This window comes from Schistocerca serialis, chromosome 10 (genome assembly GCF_023864345.2).
Source record: "Schistocerca serialis cubense isolate TAMUIC-IGC-003099 chromosome 10, iqSchSeri2.2, whole genome shotgun sequence".
NCBI lineage: Eukaryota > Metazoa > Arthropoda > Insecta > Orthoptera > Acrididae > Schistocerca > Schistocerca serialis.
This window is the reverse complement of record NC_064647.1, coordinates 219,022,334-219,034,296: the sequence shown is the minus strand read 5'-3', so window position 1 is coordinate 219,034,296 and position 11,963 is coordinate 219,022,334. Positions and strand designations below refer to the sequence as shown.

Genomic DNA, 11,963 nt, shown 5'->3' with positions numbered 1-11,963 from the left:
TTTCTCCGCACAGGGACTGGGTGTTGTGTCGCCTTATCATCATAATTTCATCCCCATCGACACGCAAGTCGCCGAAATGGCGTCAGTTCGAAAGACTTGCACCAGGCGAACGGTCTACCCGACGGGAGGCCCTAGCCACTCAGCATTCCATTGCAACACGTGGACTATTACCGACGGCTATGGCTCAATATTTCTACAGGAGCTTCCAACAACATGTCCATACCACATCGAGTACTGCTACTAATCATTCCCCTTCCCGCTTCACTCGCAAATAGAGCGAGGGAAAAGCGACTGATTATAGGCCTCCATACAAGCCCTAACTTCCCTTATGTTCGTGATCCTCATGAGAAATATCCTTTGAAGGCAGTGGGATCGTTATACAATCAGCTTAAACTGCCGGTTCTCTAAATTTTCTCAATAGTCTTCTTTGACGTCTGTCGCCTTCCCTGCAGGGATTCCCATATGAGATTTTGAAATATCTCCGTAAGCCATTGGTGCCAAATCTAGCAGCCTTCCTCTGAATTTCTTGCAGCTTTTCCTTTAATCCGACAGTCGAGCAGTATTCAAGAATGGACCGCATAGCTGTTCTGTATGCGGTCTCCTTTTAAGACGCATCCGACTTTTGTAAGGTTCTCCGCTACAGTCCTTACAAGTTTGTTCCACTTCACGGCACTTTGCACCGTTACGCCTAGATATTTAATCGCTCTGAATGCCGATTAGCTCACTACTAATGCTTTATTCGAACATTAGGTGACCGTTAAACACTTCTTTGTGAACTGAATGTTCAAACAAAGCTCTAGCTTGTAGCCGGTCGACGTTCAATAAAGCACTCCGTCTTCGGGCCACAAGTGGCCCATCGGGACCATCCGACCGCCGTGTCATCCTCAGATGAGGATGCAGATAGGAGGGGCATGTGGTCAGCACACCGCTCTCCCGGTCGTTATGATGGTTTTCTTTGACCGGAGCCGCTATTATTCGGTCGAATCGCTCCTCAATTGGCATCACGAGGCTGAGTGCACCCCGAAAAATGGCAACAGCCCATGGCGGCTGGATGGTCACCCATCCAAGTGCCGGCCACGCCCGACAGTGCTTAACTTCGGTGATCTCACGGGAACCGGTGTATCCACTGCGGCAATGCTGTTGCCTCGACGTTCAATACATCCCACTATATTTCAACTGGGCAACTACTAGTGAAACAAGTATTTCACGTCTTTTGGTCACACATACGTCCGACTGAAGGGTCAAATGCGGTGGCTTCTTTCTCTTTACTCATTGTACGAAAGTGTTTCCTGGAGTTCCACGAATTTAACCCGCCTCCTGGTCAAGCCAAAGAATAAAAACTTCCTTTAAAACATGGTTTCAGCGTCACTAGCATGCAACGTTTCCGGTTTTGGATTTTATTTCACTATTCTACATTGCTGGCGATTAAAATTGCTACACCAAGAAGAAATGCAGATAAATGGGTATTCATTGGACAAATACATTATACTAGAACTGACATGTGATTACATTTTCACGCGATTTGGGTGCATAGATCCTGAGAAATCAGTACTCAGAACAACCACCTCTGGCCGTAATAACGGCCCAAATACGCCTGGGCATTGAGTCAAACACAGCTTGGATGGCGTGTACAGGAACAGCTGCCCATGCAGCTTCAACACGATACCACAGTTCATCAGGAGTAGTGACTGGCGTATTGTGACGAGCCAGTTGCTCGGGCACCATTCACCAGACGTTTTCAGTAGGTGAGAGATCTGGAGAATGTGCTGGGCAGGGCAGCAGTTGAACATTTTCTGTATCCAGAAAGGCCTGTACAGGACCTGTAACATGAGGTCGTGCATTATCCTGCTGAAATGTAGGGTTTCGCAGGGATCGAATGAAGGGTAGAGCCACGGGTCGTAACACATCTGAAATGTAACGTCCACTGTTCAAAGTGCCGTCAGTGCGAACAAGAGGTGACCGAGACGTGTAACCAATGGCACCCCATACCATCACGCCGGGTGATACGCCAGTATGGCGATGACGAATACACGCTTCTAATGTGCGTTCACCGCGATGTCGCCAAACACGGATGCTACCATCATGATGCTGTAAACAGAACCTACATTCATCCGAATAAATGACGTTTTGCCTTTCGTGCACCCAGGTTCGTCGTTGAGTACACCATCTCAGGCGCTCCTGTCTGTGATGCAGCGTCAAGGGTAACCGCAGCCATGGTCTCCGAGCTGATAGTCCATGCTGCTGCAAACGTCGTCGAACTGTTCGTGCAGACGGTTGTTGTCTTGCAAACGTCCCCATCTGTTGACTCAGGGATCGAGTCGTGGCTGCACGATCCGTTACAGCCATGCAGATAAGATACCTGTCATCTCGACTGCTAGCGATACGAGGCCGTTGAGATCCAGCGCGGCGTTCCGTATTACCCTCCTGAATACACCGATTCCATATTCTGCTAACAATCATTGGATCTCGACGAACGCGAGCAGCGATACGATAAACCGCAATCGCGATAGGCTACAATACAACCTTTATAAAAGTCGGAAACGTGATGGTACGCATTTCTCCTCCTTACACGAGGCAACACAACAACGTTTCACCAGGCAAATCAGTTGGAAGCTTTCCTCGTGTCAGCACGTTGTAGGCGTCGCCACCGGCGCACATCTTGTGTTAATGCTCTGAAAAGCTAATCATTTGCATATGACATCTTTTTCCTGTCGTTTAAATTTCGCGTCTGTAGCACGTCATCTTCGTGGTGTAGCAATTTTAATGACCAGTAGTGTACGTGGTACCTTCTGATGCAGCTACGTCGTTTAGATTTTACAATCACATCAGCGATTAAGACAGGTTGCGGTTCAAAAATGGAGGCTTGGCCGCTGCCCTTGTCGGCCTATCAGCTTATTCGTTACCACCAACTACAGAGTGTACAGGGACTTACAGCGTGCTTACCCTGTTGTTTTCCCCTGGCCTCGCAAGGTTCAAATGGTTCAAATGGCTCTGAGCACTATGGGACTCAACTGCTGAGGTCATTAGGCCCATAGAACTTAGAACTAGTTAAACCTAACTAACTAAGGACATCACACACATCCATGCCCGAGGCAGGATTCGAACCTCCGACCGTAGCGGTTTCGCGGTTCCAGACTGCAGCGCCTATAACCGCACGGCCACTTCGGCCGGCGCCTCGCAAGGGCTTCGCGACATTCTGCATGTGATCTGGCTGCAGGGGCTAACAGATGCACACAGTTACCGAACTCCCTCTGAAGTCTGCAACGAAATTAATTGGACGCCTGACATTCATTGTTACGCTGACGAGGAAATTTGCTGTGTGACAAGTAGGGTCAGTCTCATTAAAGACTTGCCGACAGTTGAATGACAGACTGGTCGACTTCTGCTCACTGGGAAAAAGAGGCCATTAGTGCTAATGACATTATTCCGTCTCACACTTTGAGATAATAATGGTGTCCGAAGGGAGTCACATTTCAATTGCAAAGCAGCCGTTTCGCTACGCAGAGGCATCCGACGCTGCTTATTTAAATTTCTAATGCGTCGCTAGCAACTCCGCGTCTAAGCGATTCGATGCGGTGTCACAACAGAAAACCGTGACACGATTGTCTCATTTTTGACACTTTGCTTCCTCATGAAGGAGGAAGTGAAAGTTTTGCGCTAATGTAAAGAGAGAAAGTTTTTTAATGTGAATCTGCATATAGATAAGTGAAAATCTGATTTTGTGTATGTTTACACTCTCCATCAGTGCACTGCGGAACAGAAAGAGCTTTTTGTTGCAGATGTTAATCTGTTTGCATCAGAAGATACTGTTGTCGAGTACCGAACGTTATTTCACGATATAATTCTGCTGGCTTCCTTGGCTGTTGTCATTCTGAGTCGGTAGGCTGCTGCATGTATCTCTTCAAATTTCCCAAGTGCCCAAGATTTTGATCCTTTTAATGGGATCTTCTTCAGGAATCCATTCGGTCCCCTGAATTAGCTGAATACTGTCAAATTACTGGGTAAAAATCTTATGGCTGCCATAGGAGCCATCGTCATTGGGAAAATAACAGATTAACAGTGTACAAAAACCCATGTGTCAGAAACTTTAGGGATTTATACTTGACAGTCCGTGGGATGAGTGGTGGGCTGAAGGGTCTAGTGTACATGCTGTTGACAGTGCAGGCACTTTATTGAAAACCAATATATGGCGTGTCGGGACTCAGCGAGGCAAACACGCCTCTCTCTGTGGTTCCCATCTGGCACTGATGTAAGGACTCTGGCTTCCAACCTGGATGCTGCGCTGGCGGCCTGAACTGCTGATAACAAGTCCATGGCAGGTATGCTTTTAGAGCCACGGCCATTGACGTCAGTGGCACTATACTTTCCTTGGTGCTGCATAGAGACAGTCGTGGGTGGTGTACTATTTGTGCTGCCCTCAAGTAGGAGTCACTACAATGTGTGTCCCACAAGGAATGCAAGTTGGTGACAGTAAGCACAGGTGGCAAGTTGTGGGGGGCCTGTCGCACCAGTCCATGAAGGACTTAGTCCTGGTGGGAGGTGCAGCCCCATCTCCAAAGCTACCCAGTTCTCTCCCTGTCTGGCATAGCTTTGGTGTCCCATTAGTGGTGCTGGCGTCTGGCGAAGAGAAGTGATCCCCGCCCCAAAATTCAGGCTGCTCTATATGTTTCTGACATGCATTTGTTTCGCTAAAACCTGACATTTAGTTACCATGCCACAGGCATACAATAAAGTTTGAATTCTTAGGTGGAGATCACTTCTCATCGCACGAGGCCAGCAGCATCACCATGATGCCAGAACTAGAATTGACAGCTAGACGACTTGGCAGCAGCAGCAATGGATTCAAGACCAGTTTGCATCCAACACCTCAGCACTAATCCTTCACAGGGTAGTGCCATAGCCCCGTCAACCTGCCGTCAGCGTACGTAGTCACTGACTCTGAATTCCTAGTGGGAATCGGCGCCACAGTGCCAGTTTCCATCCAACTTCTGGTAGAGGGCAGGGAGTTGTAACCTATACACAGGCGCTTGCAAGCACCACCATGGTGATTTTAATGGAGCGAGAGTCTGCCACGATTTCACGCCACTGAAGGAAGTAGATCGTGGTCTCTTTAGAGGCTGGCCTACTAGAGGCTAGCTGTCAGCATCACAGGGTCAGCTCGGCATCTAGGGAAGAAGGTGCAAGCCCTACGTCAGTGCCAGCTCGAGACAACAGAGAGACGTGTCTTTCCTTCACTGAGCCCTGGTACGTCATGTATTGGAGTTAAATAAAGTGATTCTGTACTGTCAGTATGGTTTCCATTGGGACCAGCAGCCCACCATTTACCCAGTGGACTCTTCATTGTCAAGAACAAAATGCTAAAATTTCTGATAGATGGTTTTTCTCACACGATATATCTGCTATTTACCCGATGACCAATGACCATCAATGGCAGGATGAACTGAGCGAGCCTCGAGACAGAAAAGCTCCTGTCCACAAATCAACACGGTTTTAGACAGCATCGCTAGTGTGAAAGTCAGCATGACCTTTTCTCGCATGATATCTTGTAAACTATGCATGAAGGGCAACAGATACGTTGAATAGTTCTACATTTCTGAGAAGTGTTTAACGCAAAGCCCCACTGAAGACTTAACGAACGTACAAGCATACGGAATAGGTTCCAAAATATGTAGACTATGTGATCAAAAGTAACCGGAGACACCAGAAAACATATACTTTTCATATTAGGTGCATTGACCTGCCAGGTACTCCATATCAGTGACCTCAGTAGTCATTACACATCGTGAGAGAGCAGAGTGGAGCGCTCCACGAAACTCAAGGACTTCGAACATAGTCAGTTGACTGGGTGTCACTTGGGTCATACGTCTGTATGCGAGATTTCCACACTCCTAAATATCCCTAGTTCCATTGTTTCCGACGTGATAGTAAAGTGAAAACGTGAATGGGTACGAAGAGCAAGAAAGCGTTCAGGCCGATCTCGTCTGTTGACTGACAGGGACCGCCGACTATTGAAGATGGTCATAATGTGTAATAGGCAGACATCTATCCGGACCATCACACAGGAATTCCAAAATGCATCAAGATCCACTGAAAATACAATGACAGGTATCCGGGAGGTGAGAACTTGGATTTCATGGTCGAACGGCTGCTCATAAGCCACACATCACGCCGGTAAATGCAAGACGACTCCTCGCTGGGTGTAAGGAACGTAAACATTGGATGACTGAAAAGTGGAAAGACGTTGTGTGGAGTGACGAATCACGGGACACAATGTGGTGATCCCATGGCAGGGTGTAGGTATGGCGAAGGCCTGGTGAACGTCATCGGCCAGCGTGTGTAGTGCCAAGAGTAAAATTCGGAGGCGGTGGTGTCATGGTGTGGTCGTATTTTTCACGGAGGGAGCTTGCTCACCCTGTTGTTTTGCATGGAATTATTACAGCACAGACCTACATTGATGTCTTAAGCACCTTCTTGCTTGCCACTGTTGAAGAGCAATTCGGGGATGGCGACTGCATCTTTCAGCACGATCAAACGCCTGTTCTAATACACGGCCTATGGCGCTGTGTTTACACGAGAATAACATCCCTGCAGTTGACTGGCCTGCACGGAGTCCTGACATGAATCCTACAGAACACTTTTGGGATGTTTTGGAACTCCTCACCGACCGACAGTGATACCTGTCCTCAGTGAAGCCATTCCCCAAGAAACTTTCCAGCACCTGACTGAACGTATGCGTGCAAGAGTGGTAGCTCTCATCAAGGCTAAGGGTGGGCAAACACAATATTGAATACAAGCATTACCGATGGAGGGCGCCACGAACTTGTACGTCATTTTCAGTCAGGTGTCCGGATACTTTTGATCACATAGTGTAAGTGGCTTAAGACTTCTTAACTAACAGAAACCCAGTACGATGTCCCCGATGGCGAGTGTTCTTCAGAGGCAAGAGTCTGTTCAGGATTACTCCAGGGAAGCTTCTTACCGTGGTCAGCTCCTCTCTTGTTTGTATACACTCAAGTTCAGCTCTACTCTGTTAGCATGAAATATTACGATTTTCATTCTGACACAGTCACATCGGTTATTAAAACTTCCTGGCAGATTAAAACTGTGTGCCCGACCGAGACTCGAACTCGGTACCTTTGCCTTTCGCGGGCAAGCGCTCTACCAACTGAGCTACCGAAGCACGACTCACGCCCGGTACTCACGGCTTTACTTCTGCCAGTACCTCGTCTCCTACCTTCCAAACTTTACAGAAGCTCTCCTGCGAACCTTGCAGAACTAGCACTCCTGAAAGAAAGGATATTGCAGAGACATGGCTTAGCCACAGCCTGTGGGATGTTTCCAGAATGAGATTTTCACTCTGCAGCGGAGTGTGCGCTGATATGAAACTTCCTGGCAGATTAAAACTGTGTGCCCGACCGAGACTCGAACTCGGGACCTTTGCCTTTCGCGGGCAAGTGCTCTACCATCTGAGCTACCGAAGCACGACTCACGCCCGGTACTCACAGCTTTACTTCTGCCAGTACCTCGTCTCCTACCTTCCAAACTTTACAGAAGCTCTCCTGCGAACCTTGCAGAACTAGCACTCCTGAAAGAAAGGATATTGCAGAGACATGGCTTAGCCACAGCCTGTGGGATGTTTCCAGAATGAGATTTTCACTCTGCAGCGGAGTGTGCGCTGATATGAAACTTCCTGGCAGATTAAAACTGTGTGCCCGACCGAGACTCGAACTCGGGACCTTTGCCTTTCGCGGGCAAGTGCTCTACCATCTGAGCTACCGAAGCACGACTCACGCCCGGTACTCACAGCTTTACTTCTGCCAGTACCTCGTCTCCAACCTCCAGGAGAAGCTCCAGGAGAGCTTCTGTAAAGTTTGGAAGGTTGGAGACGAGGTACTGGCAGAAGTAAAGCTGTGAGTCGCGGCCGTTAGTCGTGCTTCGGTAGCTCAGTTGGTAGAGCGCTTGCCCGCGAAAGGCAAAGGTCCCGAGTTCGAGTCTCGGTCGGGCACACGGTTTTAATCTGCCAGGAAGTTTCATATTAGCGCACACTCCGCTGCAGAGTGAAAATCTCATTCTGGAAACATCGGTTATTGAATGTCAGTCTCTTATCAGCAATACCGCCGCGGTATTTACAGGTAAAGCAGTGACTGAGAGGAGTTCACAACCGTGTGTTTTGCAGAGATCTACATCTGCATCTGTTTAGATATTCTGCAAGCCACCGTGTGGTGCCTGGCGGAGGGCACCTGGTACCGCGAGCAGTCATTTACCTCCATGTTGCACTAGCTAATAGAGCGATGGAAAAAGCACTGTCTACATGCCAATCTTATCTTCATGGTACTTACACGAAACGTACGTTGCCGGCAGTAAAATCGTTCTGCAGCCATCCTCAAATAGCGGTTCTGTAAATTTTTCTCAAGTTCCAAGAAAAGAATGACGCCTTCCTTCCAATGATATAGTCTTGCGATGTTCGAAGATAGCATTAGTAGTGCTCTACTTGGCACGGACAGCTCGATTAAGTGACTAAGCGTAACGCTGTAAGATTATATGAAATGGATCGCGCATGTAAGGTTTTCTAGTGGGGAAGGCAAATGGTCGATTTCGGTTTATTGGGAGAATTTTAGGAAAGTGTGGATGGTCTGTGAAGAAGAATAGAACATTTGTGCAACCCTTTCTTGAATACTGCTCGAGTGTCTGGGATCTCCACCAGGTCGGATCAAAGGACGATATCGAAGCAATTCAGAGGCGGGCTGCGAGGACAACGTGCAAATATTACGATGTTTCGGGAAGTCAAATGTGGATCCCTGCAGGGAAGGCTTACTTTCGAGAAACTCTACTGAGAATGTTTACAGAACCGGCATCTGAGGCTAGCTGTAAATCGATCCCATTACCACCACCGCACATTTCGCTTAAAGACCATGAAGATGCATGTGCACAGTCCCCCCACTGCTTTTGGCGAGTGGAACAGGAAAGGAAACGATTAGTAGTGGTACAACGTACCCTCAGCCTCGCGCACTACCGTGGCTTAGTGTGTAGATGAGAAACATTAGCAGAGTAACAACGTTGTCAGAAAAAGTGTCGGGTCGTCTTGTGATATTCCGGACTCGACGAGTGTGATATGAGGTTGCCTCCAGCGCTTAGAAACGTTGAACGTTTGCAGGAAGTTGTACAGTTGATGCAGCAAGTTGCTAACTCTTTCTCCTAGGTATTTCAGCAGCTCCATATGTACGTTGTCTTCCTTAACATCCTTGTCATCTTTCAGAGCTCGAATCCATTACAGAATTTTTGTCTTGTGATGTGTCAGCTGAATCTGTGAGTCTCTGCTTCTGTGTCACATACACTACTGGCCATTAAAATTACTACACCACGAAGATGACGTGCTAGAGACGCGAAATTTAACCGACAGGAAGAACATGCTGTGATATGCAAATGATTAACTTTTCAGAGCATTCACACAAGGTTGGCGACGGTGGTAACACCTACAACGTGCTGGCATGAGGAAAGTTTCCAACCGATTTCTCATACACAAACAGCAGTTGATCGGCGTTGCTTGGTGAAACGTTGTTGTGATGCCTCGTGTAAGGAGGAAAAATGCGTACCATCACGTTTCCGACTTTGATAATGGTCGGATTGTAGCCTATCGCGATTGCGGTTTATCGTATCGCGACATTGCTGCTCGCGTTGGTCGACATCCAATGACTGTTAGCAGATTATGGAATCGGCCGTTTCAGGAGGGTAATACGGAACGCCATGCTGGATCCCAACAGCCTCGTATCACTAGCAGTCGAAATGACAGGCGTCATGTCCGCATGTCTGTGACGGATCTTGCAGCCACGTCTCGATACCTGAGTCAACAGATGGGGACGTTTCCAAGACAACAACCATCTGCACGAACAGTTCGACGACGTTTGCAGCAGCATGGACTCGGAGGCCGTGGATACGGTTACCCTTTACGCTGCATCACAGACAGGAGCGCCTGAGGTGGTGCACGAATGGCAAAACGTCATTTTTTCGGATGAATCCAGGTTCTGTATACTGCATCATGATGGTCGCATCCGTGTTTGGCGACATCGCGGTGAACGCACATTGGAAGCGTGTATCCGTCATCGCCATACTAGCGTATCACCCGGCGAGATGGTATGGGGTGCCATTAGTTACACGTCTCGGTCACCTCTTGTTCGCACTGACGGCACTTTGAACAGTGGACGTTACATTTCAGATGTTTTACGACCCGTGGCTCTACCCTTCATTCGATCCATGCGAAACGCTACATTTCAGCAGGATAACGCACGACAGCATGTTGCAGGTCTTGTACGGGACTTCCTGGACACAGAAAATATTCGACTGCTGCCCTGGCCAGCACATTCTCCAGATTTCTCACCAATTGATATCGTTTAGTCAATGGTGGCCGTGCAGCTGGCTCTTCACAATACGCCAGTCACTACTCTCGATGAACTGTGGTATCGTGTTGATGCTGCATGGGCAGCTGTACCTGTACACGCCATCCAAGCTGTGTTTGACTCAATGCCCAGGCGTATCAAGGCCGTTATTACGGCCAGAGGTGGTTGTTCTGGGTAGTGATTTCTCAGGATTTACGCACCCAAATTGAGTAAAAATGAATTCACATGTCAGTTCTAGTATAATATATCTGTCCAATGAATACCTGTTTATCATCTGCATTTCTTCTTGGTGTAGCAATTTTAATGGCAGTAGTGTATTACCTTATCTTCAGACGCTTTAAGCTGCACTTGAAGAGTAATTTTATTTGCAGTGACACTGGTGCATCATGAAGGATACTGTGGGTCGGTGAATAATTTCTTGTTGTCACGAGTAAAATCGAGGTATGTCATCCTCTTGCACTTCTTGAAACTTTTTCGTGAGTTCCACTCTCTGCGTTCGCATCTCTTCCAATTCCCATGTTACAGTAGACACAACATTCAACTTAGACATTTAAGTGACAGAAGTCATGGAATAGCGATATGCATGAACCCAGCTGGTTGTAGTATCACATGCATACACAAGGTATAAAATGGCGGTGCATTGGCGGAGGTGTCAGTTCTACTCAGATGATTCATGTGAAAAGCTTTCTGACGTGATTAGGGCTGCCCGACGGGAATTAACAGACTGTGAACGTGAAATGTTAGTCGGAGCTACATGCATGGGACATACCATTTCGGAAATCGTTGGGAAATCAGCATTCCTAGATGCACAGTGTCAAGAATGTGCCGAGAATACCGAATTTCATGCATTATCTCTCACCTCGGAGAACGCGATAACCGACGGCCTTCACTTAACGACTGAGAGCTTCGGCGTTTGCGTAAAGTTGACAGTGGAAATAGACAGGCATGATTGTGCAAAATAGACACAGAAAGTAGTGTGCCACGTACGACGAACTTACGTTTTAGGACTGTGCTGTGAAATTTGACGTTATTGGGCTTGTTCAGCATAAGAACGGCATGAGTGCCTTTGCTAACAGCACGAAATCACCTTCAGCGCCTATCCCGGGCTCGTAAACCACTGGAAAACGCTGATCTGGTCAGTTGAGTCTCGAATTCAGTTGGTGAGAGCTAATGGTAGGGTTCGAGTGTGGCGCCCATGAAGTCGTGGGCCCAAGTTGTCAAAAAGGCACTGTGCAAGCTGGTGGCGTCTCCATAACAGTGTGAGCTGTGTTTACGTGGAGTGGTTTTGGGTCCTCTGTTCCAATTCAACCGTTCATTGACGGATAATGGCTATATTTGGCTACCTGCAGATCATCTGCAGCCATTCATGTCCTCATACCTCCAAACATTGATATAATTTTTGTGGATGACAAAACGACATGTCACAGAGCCACAATTTTTTGCTACTGGTTTCAAGAATGATTTGGGCACCCAGATCACCCGACATGAATCGCATCGGACATTTATGGGATATAACGGAGAGGTCAGATTGTGTGCAGCATCCAGCACCGACAACTTTTTCGCAATTAT

At 47.7% G+C, this 11,963-nt stretch overlaps 1 non-coding gene and 1 pseudogene across 1 annotated transcript; one reads left to right on the top strand and one right to left on the bottom strand.

Annotated features, from left to right (window-relative positions):
- Positions 1 to 1,028: 1,028 nt before the first annotated feature.
- LOC126425622 (5S ribosomal RNA) lies at positions 1,029 to 1,145 on the bottom strand (annotated as a pseudogene).
- A 6,786-nt stretch (positions 1,146 to 7,931) lies between these two features.
- Trnas-cga (transfer RNA serine (anticodon CGA)) lies at positions 7,932 to 8,006 on the top strand. The gene has a single exon. It is a non-coding gene; the product is annotated as a tRNA-Ser (tRNA).
- Positions 8,007 to 11,963: the final 3,957 nt, after the last annotated feature.